The 15,678-nt window shown below is 38.5% G+C and overlaps 2 protein-coding genes across 4 annotated transcripts in view; both read right to left on the bottom strand.

Annotated features, from left to right (window-relative positions):
- The window catches only part of LOC310724664 (uncharacterized protein), a 391,691-nt gene that overhangs the window by 70,436 nt on the left and 305,577 nt on the right, over nucleotides 1–15,678 (bottom strand). The window lies entirely within an intron of this gene.
- LOC310724284 (uncharacterized protein) overlaps nucleotides 1–15,678 on the bottom strand; it is a 699,798-nt gene that overhangs the window by 662,227 nt on the left and 21,893 nt on the right. The window lies entirely within an intron of this gene.

The raw sequence follows: 15,678 nt of genomic DNA, 5'->3' as shown, positions 1-15,678 counted from the left end.
GTGTGGATGGAAAGAGAAATGGTGTAGGGGTGATTCTAAAGGAAGTGTACAGTAAGAGTGTAGTGGAGGTGAAGAGAGTTTCTGATAGGGTGATGAAGGTGAAGCTGGAAGTTGAAGGGGAGATGATAAATATCATCAGTGCTTATGCTCCACAGGTGGGCTGTGAGATGGAGGAGAAGGAAAAATTCTGAAGTGAGTTAGATGAAGTGGTAGATGGTGAACCTAGGAATGAAAGATTGGTGATTGGGGCAGACTTTAAAGGGCATGTAGGTGAAGGAAACAGAGGTGATAAGGAGGTGGTGGTAGGTATGGAATTAAGGAGAGGAATGTGGAAGGGCAGATGGTGGTAGATTTTTGCTAAAAAGAGAAAAATGGCAGTGGTGAACAAGTATTTTAAGAAGAAGGAGGATCATAGAGTGACGTATAAGAGTGGAGGAAAGTGCACACAGGTGGACTATGTTCTATGTAGGAGATGCAACCTTAAGGAAATTGGCGAATGTAAGGTGTTGCCAGGGACAGCGAGTATGTAGGGTGTTTTCGGAGACATGTGTTTTTGGAGAAGGTGAGGGAGGCGAGATTGAGATGGTTTGGACATGTGCAGAGGAGGGACATGGGGTATATCAGTAGGAGAATGCTGAGGATGGAGCCAGGAAGGAGAAAAAGAGGAAGGCCAAGGAGGAGGGTTATGGAAGTGGTAAAGAAAGACATGCAGGTAGTTGGTGTAAAAGAGGCAGTTGTAGAGGACAGGGGGGTACGGAGAAGGATGATCCGCTGTGGCGACCCCTAATGGGAGAAGCCGGAAGAAGAAGAAGCAGACGACAAAAAAAGAAGGTGTTGCCAGGGAACAGTGTAGCTAGACAGCATCAGATGGTGGTCTGTAGGATTGTTTTGGAGATGAAGAAGAGGAGTAGATTGAGGACTGAAAGTAGAATAAGATGGTGGAAACTGAAGGAGGAAGACTGTAGTATAAGATTCAGGGAAGAGGTCAGACAGGGGCTCGGTGGTGGTGAAGAGGTGCTGGATGACTGTGGAACTACTGCAGAAGTGATAAGGGAGACAGATAGAAAGGTACTTGATGTGGCATCTGGAAATAGAAAGGAAGACAAAGAGATGTGGTGGTGGAATGAGGAAGTGCAGGAAATCAGAAGGAGGAAGAGGTTGGAGAAACAGAATTGGGTTTGACAGAGTGATGACAAAAGTGGGCAGGAGTACAAGGAGATGCAGCAGCAGGTGAGGAGGGATGTGGTGAAGGACAAAGGAAAAGCCATATGAGGAGCTGTAGGAGAAGTTAGACACAAAAGAATTAGAAAAGGATTTGTATCGATTGGCCATGCAGAGGGACCGAGCTGGGAAGGATGTAATGCAAGTTAAAGCAAGAAAGGATGGAGAGGGAAATGTGTTGACTAGTAAGGATTTACTTCTGATCCTTACTATTCTGATTCGTGATCTGCATGTTCTGATTCGTGATCTGCATGTTGATTTGGCAAATTATTTACACTGGATGTCCTTCATAACGCAACTCTCAACATGTATCCGAGGTTTAGACCTGCACTAAGAGTGCACTGACTTGTGCAACACTAATGGCTGGGTCAGAGTATCTTCTTTCCAAATGTATCTAAATTGTCTATGTAGAACACTTTGGTCAGGAACTGTTCACATTTACATTTAGGTAGGTGATTTTCAGCTGAGAGTCTGAAAGCGGAGGTACATGCCAACAAGTTGCTTGAAAAAGCCCTCATAGTATTTTGAGCAGCTGATAAATGAAGAAAATGAAAGAGAGAAGGTTAGATGACGTGAAGTTGGTGAAGCAGGATGTAGATAGGATTAGTAAGGAGGAAATGAGAGCAGTGAATAAGAGGATGAAGAGTGGAAAGTCGGTTGGACCAGATGACATACCGGTAAAAGCATGGAGATGTTAAGAAGAGATGCAGTGAAGTTTTTAACAAGATTGTTTAACAGGATTTTGGATGGTGAGAAGATTTCAACATTTTGGTCCTGAGGAATGGAGAAGCAGTGTGCTGGTACTGATCTTTAAGAATAAGGGAGATGTGCAGACCTGCAGTAACTACAGCGAAATTAAGTTGATCAGTCACACCATGAAGTTATGGGAAAGAGTAGTGGAAGCCAGGCTGAGAGAAGAGGTGACCATCTGTGAGCAGCAGTATGGTTTCATGGGCATGGGGTATATTGGTAAGAGAATGCTGAGGAGGGAGAGAGGCAGGTGTAGAGGGCAGGGGGTATGGAGACATACGCTGTGACATGTCGCTGTGGCGACCCCTAATGGAAGAAGTCAAATGAAGAAGAAGAAGGAAATAAGTCACTCTGGGTTTTACTGTACATCATTTTTATTGCAGGTCCTTTTCTCCCTCCCCCTGCTAGACTCCGGGGGCCACTCAGACTATTGTTATACATGTTTGGCTATTCATAGAGACTGCATTCATATTAATGTACAGCAATTCAGACTATTGTTATTCATACAGACTGCATTCATACTGATGGCTGGACATTTCAATGGACAGGAGAAGAATTCATGATCAGAAGCCATTAATCTCAAGTTGCAAGGAGCTGAACAGCTCTGCTAGTGCTAACGTTAATTCACATATTTCTCCATCACCAGCAGCACTCCATTCTCAAACATCTATCTGACACACACACACACACACACATACATACTTTACATACAGCGGGTAAAATAAGTATTGAACATGTCAACATTTTTCTCAGTAAATATATTTCTAAAGGTGCTAGTGACATGAAATCTTTATCAGATGTTGGTAACAACCCATGCAATCCACACATACAAAGGAATCAAACCATACATGTCCATAAATGAAGTTGTGTAATGTTGTGAAACAACACACACACAAGAAAAAGTATTGAACACATAAAGACATGGAGGTGCAAAAAGGAATGAAAAGCCAAGACAGCAGTAGATATCAATCAGTAATTAGAAAGCAATCCTGCCTATTGTCATTGTAAATTAATATCAGCTGCTTCAGTCCCAACTGATGGCCTGTATAAAGGTGTCCCATTACCAAGGTGTCACACAAGAAACATCTCATGATGGATAAAAGCGAAGAGCTCTCAAGACCTTTGCATCCTTACTGTTGCAAACATACTGATTGCATTGGTTACAGAAGGATTTCTAAACTTCTGAATGTTCTGAATGGTTTGATATCTTTGTATGTCTGGATTTCATGTCTGTTAGTGTTAAGATGGTTTTCACACTGGTTCTCTAAACACATTCCTATGTAATCTTTATGGAAGTCTTTATCTGGACGCACACATCTCCAGTTACTATGTCTACTTGCCAAATCAAGAACAGCTTTAGCTCAGGGTTATTCCAGTGTGTATATACTTGTCTGTTATCTGCAATAAACTGAAGAAGAACATTTGCGACATATTGTGTGCTGTGATTCTTCCCTGATCAGAAAAGACACCACGGGCATCGTTGATCACATGGGAAATAATAAAAATCTAACAATATCAATAGCACCTTATGAAATATATTTACTGAGAAAAATGGTGACGTTTTCAATACTTATTTTACCTGCTGTATGTTGTCTCCTGTTATAATCACATGTAAGCACTGCTTATGTTGACATACAGGATTATGCTCTGATTAAACGGGGTGTATTCGAGCAGATGTAGTTGTGTTGGCCTTTGGGTTCATCAACACTGTGATTCCAGGCTACACTAGTACTCAACACAGTGGAAATGTGGTTTTATTTTTAAAAGTAATACTAATAAATGATCTTAAAGTGCGAGGCAGAAACTAAACAAACTTGCAGTCCGCCACTTAATACTTTACTTTAAAACTAAACTTCCTCTGGGAGATCACTGGGATACGCATGTGAATATTTGATCTGTTAACTGGTTGCATGTGTAAAAGCTGTTGGTATCAAACATTGTTTACTTTATCAACTGAGTAAAAAGCTGAAGAACAGATTAAATAGGCCAATTGATTAAAGATTTGGGGAGAAATTTCTTGTTTCCTTGTAAAAAGGATTTTTTAAATAAATAAATAAAAACAGTAGTTTATTGTGATACACTTAAAGTTAAGGTTTTTTTTAATTATTTTTTAATTTTAAAATACATTATAATGTATCTTTGCCCTGCAAACCACACTGAAATTTAAAAAACTTTCTTTTCAGCTTCTCCCGTTAGGGGTCGCCACAGCGGATCCTCCGCACGTTTGATTTGGCACATGTTTTACGCTGGATGCCCTTCTTAACGCAACCCTCCCTAATTTATCCGGGCTTGGGACCGGCGCTAAGAGTGGCTGGGGATGGTTCCCTGACCGGGAATCGAACCCGGGTCGCAGCGGTGGGAGCGCTGCATCTTAACCACTAGACCACCAGGGGACCTACACTGAAAGTTGAGACATGAATAAATTGTACCTTTGATCCAGCAGCAGCAGGAGTGTGTGGAGGTTCTCCTAAAGATCTCCGTCTGGGACAATCCGGGACAAAAACCCCGTTTTTGTCCCGGATTTAGCGGATTTTTACCCAAAGGTGAAATACAGTGAAATGTAGCAGCTGAGCTGCTCGGGGAACAGCTAGTGGACATTCTGGAGTCATGAACCTCTGCATTTTTCGTCCAGTATCCTGATTCTTTACACCTCTGATCATGAAATCAGAGTCCAGACGGAGATCTTTAGGAGAACCTCCACATACTCCTGCTGCTGGATCAAAGGTACAATTTATTCATGTCTCAACTTTCAGTGTGGTTTGCAGGGCAAAGATACATCATAATGTATTTTAAAATTAAATAATAAAAAAATACCTTAACTTTAAGTGTATCACAATAAACTACTGTTTTTTTTTATTATTATTTATTTAAAAAAAATCCTTTTAGGAAACACAAAGGAAACACGAAATTTCTCCCCAAATCTTTAAACACTTGGCCTATATGATCTGTTCTTCAGCTTTTTACTCAGTTGATAAAGTAAACAATGTTTGATACCAACAGCTTTTACACATGCAACCAGTTAACAGATCAAATATTCACATGCGTATCCCAGTGATCTCCCAAAGGAAGTTTAGTTTTAAAGTAAAGTATTAAGTGGCGGACTGCAAGTTAGTTTAGTTTCTGCCTCGCACTTTTAAGATCATTTATTAGTATTTCTTTTGAAAATTACAGAAATCCTTCTGTAACCAATGCAATCAGTATTTTTGCAACAGTAAGGATGCAAAGGTCTTGAAAGAGCTCTTCGCTTTTACCCATCATGAGATGTTTCTTGTGTGACACCTTGGTAATGGGACACCTTTATACAGGCCATCAGTTGGGACTGATGCAGCTGATATTAATTTACAATAACAATAGGCAGGATTGCTTTCTAATTACTGATTGATATCTACTGCTGTCTTGGCTTTTCATTCCTTTTTGCACCTCCCTGTCTTTGTGTTCAATACTTTTTCTTGTGTGTGTGTTGTTTCACAACATTGCACAACTTCATTTATGGACATGTATGGTTTGATTCCTTTGTATGTGTGGATTGCATGGGTTGTTACCAACATCTGATAAAGATTTCATGTCCCTGGAACCTTTAGAAATATATTTACTGAGAAAAATGTTGACATGTTCAATACTTATTTTACCCGCTTTATGTATGTATGTATGTATGTATGTGTACACTGGCATGTAGGGGAGATAGATGTTGGAGAATGGAGTGCTGCTGGTGATGGAGAAATAGGTGAATTAATGTTAGCACTAGCAGAGCTGTTCAGCTCTTTGCTACTTGAGATTAATGGCTTCTGATCATGAATTCTCCTCCTGTCCATTGAAATGTCCGGCCATTAATATGAATTCAGTCTGTATGAATAGCCAAACATGTATAACAATAGTCTGAGTATTTCCTTCTTCTTCTTCATTCGGCTTCTTCCATTAGGGGTCGCCACAGCGGATCATCTGTCTCCATACCCCCTGCCCTCTACATCTGCCTCTTTCCATCCTCAGCATTCTCTTACCAATATACCCCATACCCATGAAACCATACTGCTGCTCACAGATGGTCACCTCTTCTCTCAGCCTGGCTTCCACTACTCTTTCCCATAACTTCATGATGTGACTGATCAACTTAATTCCACTGTAGTTACTGCAAGTCTGCACATCTCCCTTATTCTTAAAGATCAGTACCAGGACACTCCATTCCTCAGGCATCTTCTCACCATCCACTCTTATACGTCAATCTATGATCCTCCTTCTTCTTAAAATACTTGTTTACCACTGCCATTTTCCTCTTTTTTTAGAAAAAATCTACCACCATCTGCCCTTCCACATTCCCCTCCTTAATTCCATACCTACCATCACCTCCTCTTCACCTCTGTTCCCTTCACCTACATGCCCTTTAAAGTCTACCCCAATCACCAATCTTTCATTCCTAGGTTCACCATCTACCACTTTATCTAACACTCTATCTTAACAGAGCTCAAGCACTGATGATATTTATCATCTCCCCTTCAACTTCCAGCTTCACCTTCATCACCCTATCAGAAACTCTCTTCACCTCCACTACACTCTTACTGTACTCTTACTCCCTTTCCATTTGGTCTCCTAAACACACAACATATCTACCTTTCTCCTCTCCATCATATCAGCTCCCTCTCTCCCTTTACCAGTCATAGTGCCAACATTTAATAGTACCAACCCGAACCTCCACTGTCCTCCACTTCTTTTTCCGTTGCCTCTGTAGACATCTTCCTCCTCTCCTTCTCCTCCTTCGGCCAACCGTAGCCCAATTTCCACCGGTACCCTGTTGGCTAACGATACCTGTGGTGGTCGTTGGTAACCCAGGCCTCGACCGATCCGGTATGAAATTCTGATTCGTGATCTGTATGTTTGATTTGGCACATGTTTTACACTGGATGTCCTTCATAACGCAACCCCCCACATGTATCCGGGGTTGAGACCTGCACTAAGAGTGCACTGACTTGTGCAACACTAATGGCTGGGTCAGAGTATCTTCTTTCCAAATGTATATAAATTGTGTATGTAGAACACTTTGGTCAGGAACTGTTCACATTTACATTTAGGTAGGTGATTTTCAGCTGAGAGTCTGAAGGCGGAGGTACATGCTAACAAGTTGATTGAAAATGCCCTCATAGGCCAATAGGAGGATGTAGGTTGCTGCTTTTGACAGCCACAGATAATTACCTGCAGTCTTCATCAATGTATTGTTGTCCCAACCACAGGGATTTTCACACATCATTTGGAAGACAGCATGCAGATCAGCTCGGTAGGTACTGATTGTTTGCACCTGTCCAGATTTTGAGCTTTGTTTAATGAGAGCTACTATTAGCAAATGTTCTGAATCAGAAATGTATTTTCCAAATCCAAAATAACCCAAACATTGCTTGAACATAGTTTCAGGTAGCTTTGTGATCGTGGACTGAATCCTGTTAAGCTCTAATGTTATCACAGAAGCACAACAGGTTCCACAGTCTTTTTCTCTGTCTTCTGGAATTGAAAATAAGATGATATAATGCTGCCTGGTCTGGTACTGGGAAAACTCCTCTACCTTGAAGACATAAATATCGGGGATTTTGGAAGATTTTATACAAGTATTAAATAGTTAAAGGTTTTCTAAAAGGCCTCAAAATACCTCTCATTTAACTTGTTTCAAACCATATCAGATTACTATAGCAGACATTTCTGATAACATGCAAGACCAAATCAAAAATTATTACAGTATATTGAATCATTTTATATTGTTTTCCAGATTGTGGGAAGAGTTTTACTTAAATTGCTGTTCTGAAAAGACACCAACGTATCCACACAGGAGAGAAGCCATATCAGTGTGAACAGTGTGAGAAGAGTTTTACTCATCAGAGTCATCTGCTTAGACACCAGCATATCCACACAGGAGAGAAGCCGTATCAATGTGAACAGTGTGGGATAAGTTTTACTCAGCAGGGTAGTCTCAGATTACACCAGTGTATCCACACAGGAGAGAAGCCGTATCACTGTGAACATTGTGGGAAGAGTTTTAATCGTCAGAGTAGTCTCAAAAGACACCAGCATATCCATACAGGAGAGAAGCCGTATCACTGTGAACAGTGTGGGAAAAGTTTTACACAGCAGGGTCATCTCAGATTACACCAGCGTATCCACACAGGAGAGAAGCCGTATCACTGTGAACAGTGTGGGAAGAGTTACACTCAGCAGGGTACTCTCGAATCACACCAGCATATCCACACAGGAGAAAAGCCGTATCCCTATGAACAGTGTGGGAAGAGTTTTAGTGCTCGGAGTGCCCTCCTCAGCCACCAGCATAGTCATACAGGACAGAAGCTGTACCTCTGTGGACACTGTGGACGGAGCTATGTTCATCAAAACTCATTAAGGAGCCACAAGTGCTCTAACATACAACCATATAACAAATCATCTTCTTAAATTTCTTATTTGAAGGGATGTAAAGGGAAATTGTACTGTAAATATCGGGGAAACTTTAAATTGTAATGTTCATTTTAATTAGCTCTAACAAACTGGACACCTTTCCAAGCCATCAGAACATTGTTGGTCCATCTACAGTTACACTACAACTACACTTTATGGCAACATGTATGAGGCTACCTGAGCATCTCGCCCATATGTGCTTTCTGAACATTATCTAATGGAATGGCTTCCAATCCATTGTCCCCTGAGCCCAGTGTTACTGATTTACTGCAAACTTGAGCTTGATCACACGGTTACACAGCAAGATCAGGGAATAGATTTTTGTTGTATATGTCTGGACCTATAATAATTAAAGTGCAGACACATCTCACCCTAAAGCTTTTTTAAATCTAAAATGTTAAATGTATAAACCTTTAGGTATTTTGCACCAACGTTCATTTTTTGTGTTTCTCTAACTTCGAATAAGTTTATTAGTCAACTGTAAGGTTTGGTTGAGGAGTGGTAATGGTATGGGGCTGTGCTTTAGGGGTAAGACTCAGCCCTTGACATAAAGTGTAGTGAAATGTTCATTACTTTAGCATACCAAATCATTTTGGACAATGCTATGCTTCTAATATTGTGGGAATAGTTTGGAGACGGACCTTTATTAATCCAGCATGACCATGCCACAGTGCACAAACTGAGGTTTATAAAGACATGGTTGGATGAGTTTGGTGTGGAAGAACTGAACTGGCCTGCACAGAGCTCTAATCTCGACTTCACTGAACACCTTTGAGATTAAGGTAAATGTTAAAAGTTGATTATTCTAAATGGACTGTATGGAGACTGTAATGGAGACTCTGTGTCATTAAAAACGTCTTCAGGAACATTTTTTTGTGATTATTTCATGAACAGTTCACTTATTTTTCTCTTGCTATTGTTTGTTAACTTATACTTTATTTTTTCTAAGAAAGAAAATAGAAATGGTGGTGATAGAAACAATGTTTTGATTCAATATCATAGATGATTATGAAGGATCAACAAATCATCATTGTTATTTACTAAATTAAATTTCAGTTATTAACAAAATTCTATTATACAGAAAGAATAAAATGGAAAACAACCAACTTTAATGTGGGAGCATTAAAATCTGTGTTTCCAGGGTCCAACTGTGACACTCAGTAACTTTAGGAGTCTCAGTCTAGAATTGTATGCAGTTCTCACTGCTCTGAATACAAGAACACCCGAGCTTCATCACCAAATGGAAATAAAAGTTAATTAATAACCAAAATAACTAAAATCTAATGGATATTTACACTACATGCTGCATACGAAAATTACGTGTGCAGACAAATTTTAGAAAACTAATTTCCACTTAAAGATAAAGAAAATGGTGCAATGTGTTTTTTGACCAAGTTAATTTGGTTCATTTAAATGTATAGTATAAGCAAACATTACAGGGTTGAATATGTGTGCAGCTCAGTGTTGCAAAAACTAAATGATACATATTTACTTATATATAAATACACTTTTGCTCCACTATTACATTAGGATTAGTTTACACACTGAAATACCTTATACAAATTGCACAGAGTGGGTAGTTTATTAAAAAGCACAAGGTTCTAAGCGACTCCTGATCCATAACGAATGATTAATTGAAAAGACGGAATGCAACCAATAAGGTGATCATCTTAAATTAGAGATATTTAAGTTAAATCTTTATTATAAATTGGAGTCAGATTAGAGGTAAAAATTAGATTCATGTAACAAAGTGCAATCCATTTGAGTAATCTTTTACAGCCGCGCGAGAAGGACTAACACGCAGCATACCTTCACCCACACCAGTGGATTCTGTCATTGGGCCATTGGGTGGGCACCTTACATCTTACTTAGATTTTAGTTCTGTGGTGCTTTGCGTCATTTTGTCTTGTATTATGGAGCACTTCGGTCCTTAAGCAATATTGTTTTGTTTTACTGTGTACTGCACCAAATGTACAGCATATGATTAAAATGACAATAAAAACTATTTATTTGATTGTAGGAGCTATTTTTAATTTCTTGTACATATAGATAGATAGATAGATAGATAGATAGATAGATAGATAGATAGATAGATAGATAGATAGATAGATAGATAGATAGATAGATAGTTAGTTAGTTAGTTAGTTAGTTAGTTAGTTGGGACTGGAGGTGACCTAAAAACCAAAAACCTCCTGTGGTAAAAAATACAAATCTCACATCAGTAGGACAAAAATTACCCCAAACCTGAGATCTTTATTTTTGGTCTGTTCTACTGATTTTGTACTGAGATCATATTTTAAATCGCACCGAGACCTTTAAAATGATACCATACATGTAAATTTAAAATTCATACATTCTTAAATTATAATAAATACATTATGCAAGTATAGTAGCTTGAATTCCAGGAACTTCTTAATGATCTTTCCATGACCCAACCATATCCCCAGGAGGGAAAGAGGGGGCTGCGGAACAGATGTCTTCCTCTCCTCAAATTAAAGAGATCTTCTCCTCAGATTAGAACGTTTAATGTTCTGTTGCATGGCAGTTCTCAGGGTCTGACCTCATGGAAGGATCTGACCATCCTTACAACTTTCTCTATAATTCCTGAGGAACAGGAAATGGCAGCACTGGAAAGCAAAAATCTGTAAAGCTCTGGGCAGGTTTAGATTCAGCATGTGAGCACATGTCTTACATATTCATTCATTCATTCATTTTCTCCCGCTTATCCGTAATTCGGGTCGCAGGGGCAGCAGTCTAAGCAGGCCCCCGCCTTCGACTGCTGCCCAATCCTCACGGCACCGTCCCTTACGGCTGAATTGAGTCTGAATCGAAAGTTTCACTGGTAAATGACTCGATTCCACAGTTCTAACAAAATCTGTAACATAAAACATTGTCTCCTTAAAAATATTTCTTTCAGCAGTCTCACTCAAGAAAAATAAACTTTTGTTCTGTTTGTGCAAAACCAGCAGCTGGTCAGAATGTTCCTTCTCTGTTCCTGGGTAAGTTTGAGGGGTTCATCTTAGTCAGCTTCGTCTCCGTGGTTTGGCTCGTCATCTTACATCATCGTCTCATTGTAATGAACGGTGTTCCAGCATGAAAAAACCCTGACCTGCATATATACAGGCGATAATCAGTTCCCAAACATCTCAACATTCACTGTTTCTAGTTCAATACCAGACCAAATAGCATTTGTACAGTTCAGAGTCTGATTTGAGGTTTGATCAAGTTTACATTTTATTCTAACAATATGTTGGATTGAGTTATTGCATGTAGATGATACTTTTAATAAATGTAATACTAACTTCATGCAGTTTCTCAACATAAAGACTGGATTTTATAAAAACCTTTTGACAAAATAAATTGTTTCAATGTTATTAAATCTGTACTCGTTATTTCTACATTATTTATTACATTAATTTTAATCTGGCAACTTCAGTTTCATTTATTTATATCACAAAAATTAATCTTAAAAATTAAACATGAAATTTAAAACAGTAAACAGTTTAAGTTTAAGATGGTTTAATATTATCAAGAAAAATATATATAATATAATTTTTTATTTTAATAATAATAATAATAATTGCAGTTGGTTGTCAGATTTCAGTCTTACACTGCCCTCTAGTGGCTCTATCAGGACTTTCTTTTTTACTTAAATATGTACAAATATTATTACAGTAAAATTTTACCCTGTTTCACGAGCAAATTTCGAAGGCACGAGCAAACTCACGCTGCCGGTTCCCCGTTTTCGGCATCAAAAACGTAACTGTGGCAGCGGGGGCGTGGCCGAGCGGCGGTTTGGAATGGAGGGCGGGTCCGGGAGCAGATAGGCAGGGGATTGCTCACCTGAAGTTAATGTGACCTAATGATTGTTCTCTCGTTTCAAGTGATCGGAGGGTGCATTTAAGAAAGAGAGCGTGGAGGTGTGGGTGGATGTGGGGGTGTGGGTGGGTGGATGGATGTGGGTGTGTGGCACTAAGCAGCTGTGGAGCCTTTGCACCTGACCTGTTGTGGCGTTCCTTATTCCCGTATTCATACTCTCTCCCACAGTAACTTTTTTAGTTTTATATTTTTATTTCACTAGAAATCTTAAAAAATGTCTCCCAAGAAAATCAGCATTGGTGAAAACGAAAGTAAATAGAATTACCATGGAAACCGAGGAGGTTACGAGCGTGGTGCGCGTCTCAAACTCACAATCATTCACTACCACATGAGTAAGTGTTACATTATGTTTACATTACGGTAATAGGCGGTGTATTTGTTTGTTAAAACAGGCTACAAATACTTTTAAGTTAAAAAAAGCGATCGGATGACGTCTCAGAACGGATTAAATCGCTTTTACATTCATTCCTATGGGGAAAATCAGTTCGAACGTACGAGCAAATGGACCTGCGAGCAATTTTCAAAAACGAATTAGGTCAGATCAAGTTGAGTTCGATTGAGTTCGAACATGTAAATGGTACATTTAATAAATTTAGTACCACCTTCATGCAGGTTCTCAGCATAAATAATGAATTTTATAAAAACATTTTTGGACAAAACAAATGTTATTAAATCTGTACTCGTCTTTTCTGAATCATTTAGTTTATTACATTAATATTATTCAGCTTTATTTAACTTGAATTTCATTTACAGTGGAACCTCGGAGCTCGCGGCCTCAGTGCTCGCGACCTTGCATGCTCGCGACTTTCATTCCGACCGGCGACTCTCATTCAGATTGGCTCGTGAGCAACCGCGAGCTGCTCAAAACGCTAGTTTCAACATTTCTAATCAAGGTTTATCTCATTAAAATTGTCTAATAATTAAGTGTTATGGAGTGAAATAGTGTTATTTACTCATTTAAATCGATTTCGTATAGTGTTCTTTGGGTTTTTACTGGGTTGGAAGGGGCGTATAAAAAGGTCGCGAAAATTCGGAACTCGCGACCGGTCTTGGTCCCTATCCCTCGGGAGCTCCGAGGTTCCACTGTATTTATATTGCACTTATACACATAAAACTTCTAAAGCTTCACCACTACATCACTTAAATACTACTGCCGTGTGTAATCTTCTAATAAACCCTAATAGTGACATGGTGTTGTATAAATAATAGTAAATGTGAATATTCCTTTCAGATAAAAGTCATAAAGTGCATTTTAGGTGAATTGATGAACCACATCTGGCTTGAAATACTTTTGACCATACAGTGTGCATCAGCTGAAAAGCAGCAGCTTTGGACAAGTCGCGTTTCCACTCGGATTCAATCTGAAAGATTACTTTTGATCATATGAAATATTTTATATTATATATTATATATTTGATTACAGATCATTGGACAAGACACCTGTCAGTCAAGATATACAGGTGAATGACAGGTGTCTCGTCCAATGATCGGTAAGTTTACATTCACGAACGATTGTCGTTGTGTTTTCGGATTTGTTATTTTGTTTTTGAATTTGTTAAAGTGTTTTGCACTTCTCGGCCACTGTACTAATTTCTTAATGTTTGTTTATAACTTTGCTTATTTAAAAAAAGCAACATTTGATGTAAAATTCCCTTCAAAAGTGTAGTACAGTGTAATTCATCGTGATACCGCTAGAAGGAGCTAAAGTTTAGTAGAACATTACTGCCATCTACTGGACATCAAACACTTTTTAAAATGAAGTGGAAGATTAAACAGTACTGTATGATAAAGAAGTGTTTAAATAAAGACATTTATGTGCAGGAAGACCAGATGTAATTATTCTAGCTGTTTGTGTTTAATTTATAATGTGACCCAGACAGTACCTATATTTTATAGTTTCACTGCAAACAATTTAAAATAAGGTTAATTTTTATGAACTAAATTTAACAAAAAGTAATAAATACTGGTACAAATGCATTGTTAATTTTTTGGTCATGATAAATAATACATTTACTAATGTTAACAAAATAATACATTATTGTTTGTGTTACCGTTTCCCTATCATCAGTTTTTATTTTTTTATAAGAAAATGTAACACCAATAGTCACACCTATGCATTTTCACCGTGAATGTTTGAACACAATGATTATTGGTGAATGTGCTGTGAGGGAAGTGGCACCAAGTAAAATCTTGCCCAGGGCAGAAAATTGACCAGGGCCGGCCCTGTGCAGGATGGAGGGAGTGTGTTGAACTGTTGGAGCCAGCGTAGAGGATGGAGGGAGGGTGGGATTTAAGTGGACAAGAAATATGAGTTGTTAATGTCACACATATTTTTATTTTTATTTTATTTTTTTATCTTAATTCAGTGTCATTACAAAATAGGTTTAAATTTGTGGAGATTTGATTTGTACATAGTGTTCTTTTCTTTAAAATGGATTGATTGACAGCGATCAAAAACCACTCCACATTGGACGAAGTTCTTATCCTTCATTCTTATTTTAGCCTTGTTTATTTCATTGGTTAAATATGATGCTACTTTTGGAGAGAGAATCAGTAACTTTTTTGAACTGCCCTGTTAAAGAGTCTTCAACCAGCTGTAGTTTAGGTTACAGGTAGTCACAGAGACCAAAACCTGTTAACACGCACACTGATTGGAGAGGCTTGTGTTATTAAATAAATATATTTTTTGCAATATATTTTTTGTTTTCTGTATCATTTCTTATTAATGAACTGATTTTATAAGATTAAGATGGGGATGATAATTGGCCAAACATATCGGACAAAAAGAAATCAGCACCATATATTGGTCATCCTGTATCACTCGACCTCTAGGTGCGAGTTTAAATGATCTCTCTGACTCTCTCAGTGATGATGAACTCGCACCGTATGACATCCACTGATCAGCTGAAGCAGAAAGTGACTCGTCCCCTGCTTAGTCAGAGACTGTCTGGACGAACAGAGATCAACATTAAATATAACTTAAGCAAAAAAAGAATCATAATATTTGTACAGAATTAAGCAAAACGCATGCCCGACCCTGCCACTAGATGGCAGTGTGAGACTGACTTGAGGATGTGAGCTGTGTGTTACAATTCATCTGTTTCTATAACCAACTGCAGTTATGATAATTATAATAATAATTAAAAGTATTTTGTTATGAATTGTCCTCTACTCCTTGTCTTAAACAACATACATCCTATAGTGATGTAGTGGTTCACATCATGGTCTTTGATGCCTGTCTTTTTGGGTTCAAATCTCCCCTTTACCTCTCCTTTATTAGTGTAGTTACTGATAGAAAACATGAAAAGTTTTTTAAAACAACTTTCATGCAAAAGATCTTGTGGCTCAATTAGATAAGCGTTGCTTCTGTTTTGAGATTTTACTCAATGGTTTTTGCTGAAC

The sequence above is a fragment of the Silurus aristotelis genome, assembly GCF_946808225.1.
Source record: "Silurus aristotelis genome assembly, chromosome: 1".
Taxonomy (NCBI): domain Eukaryota; kingdom Metazoa; phylum Chordata; class Actinopteri; order Siluriformes; family Siluridae; genus Silurus; species Silurus aristotelis.
The sequence above is the reverse complement of the archived record's forward strand: the minus strand, read 5'-3'. Positions and strand labels throughout refer to the sequence as shown.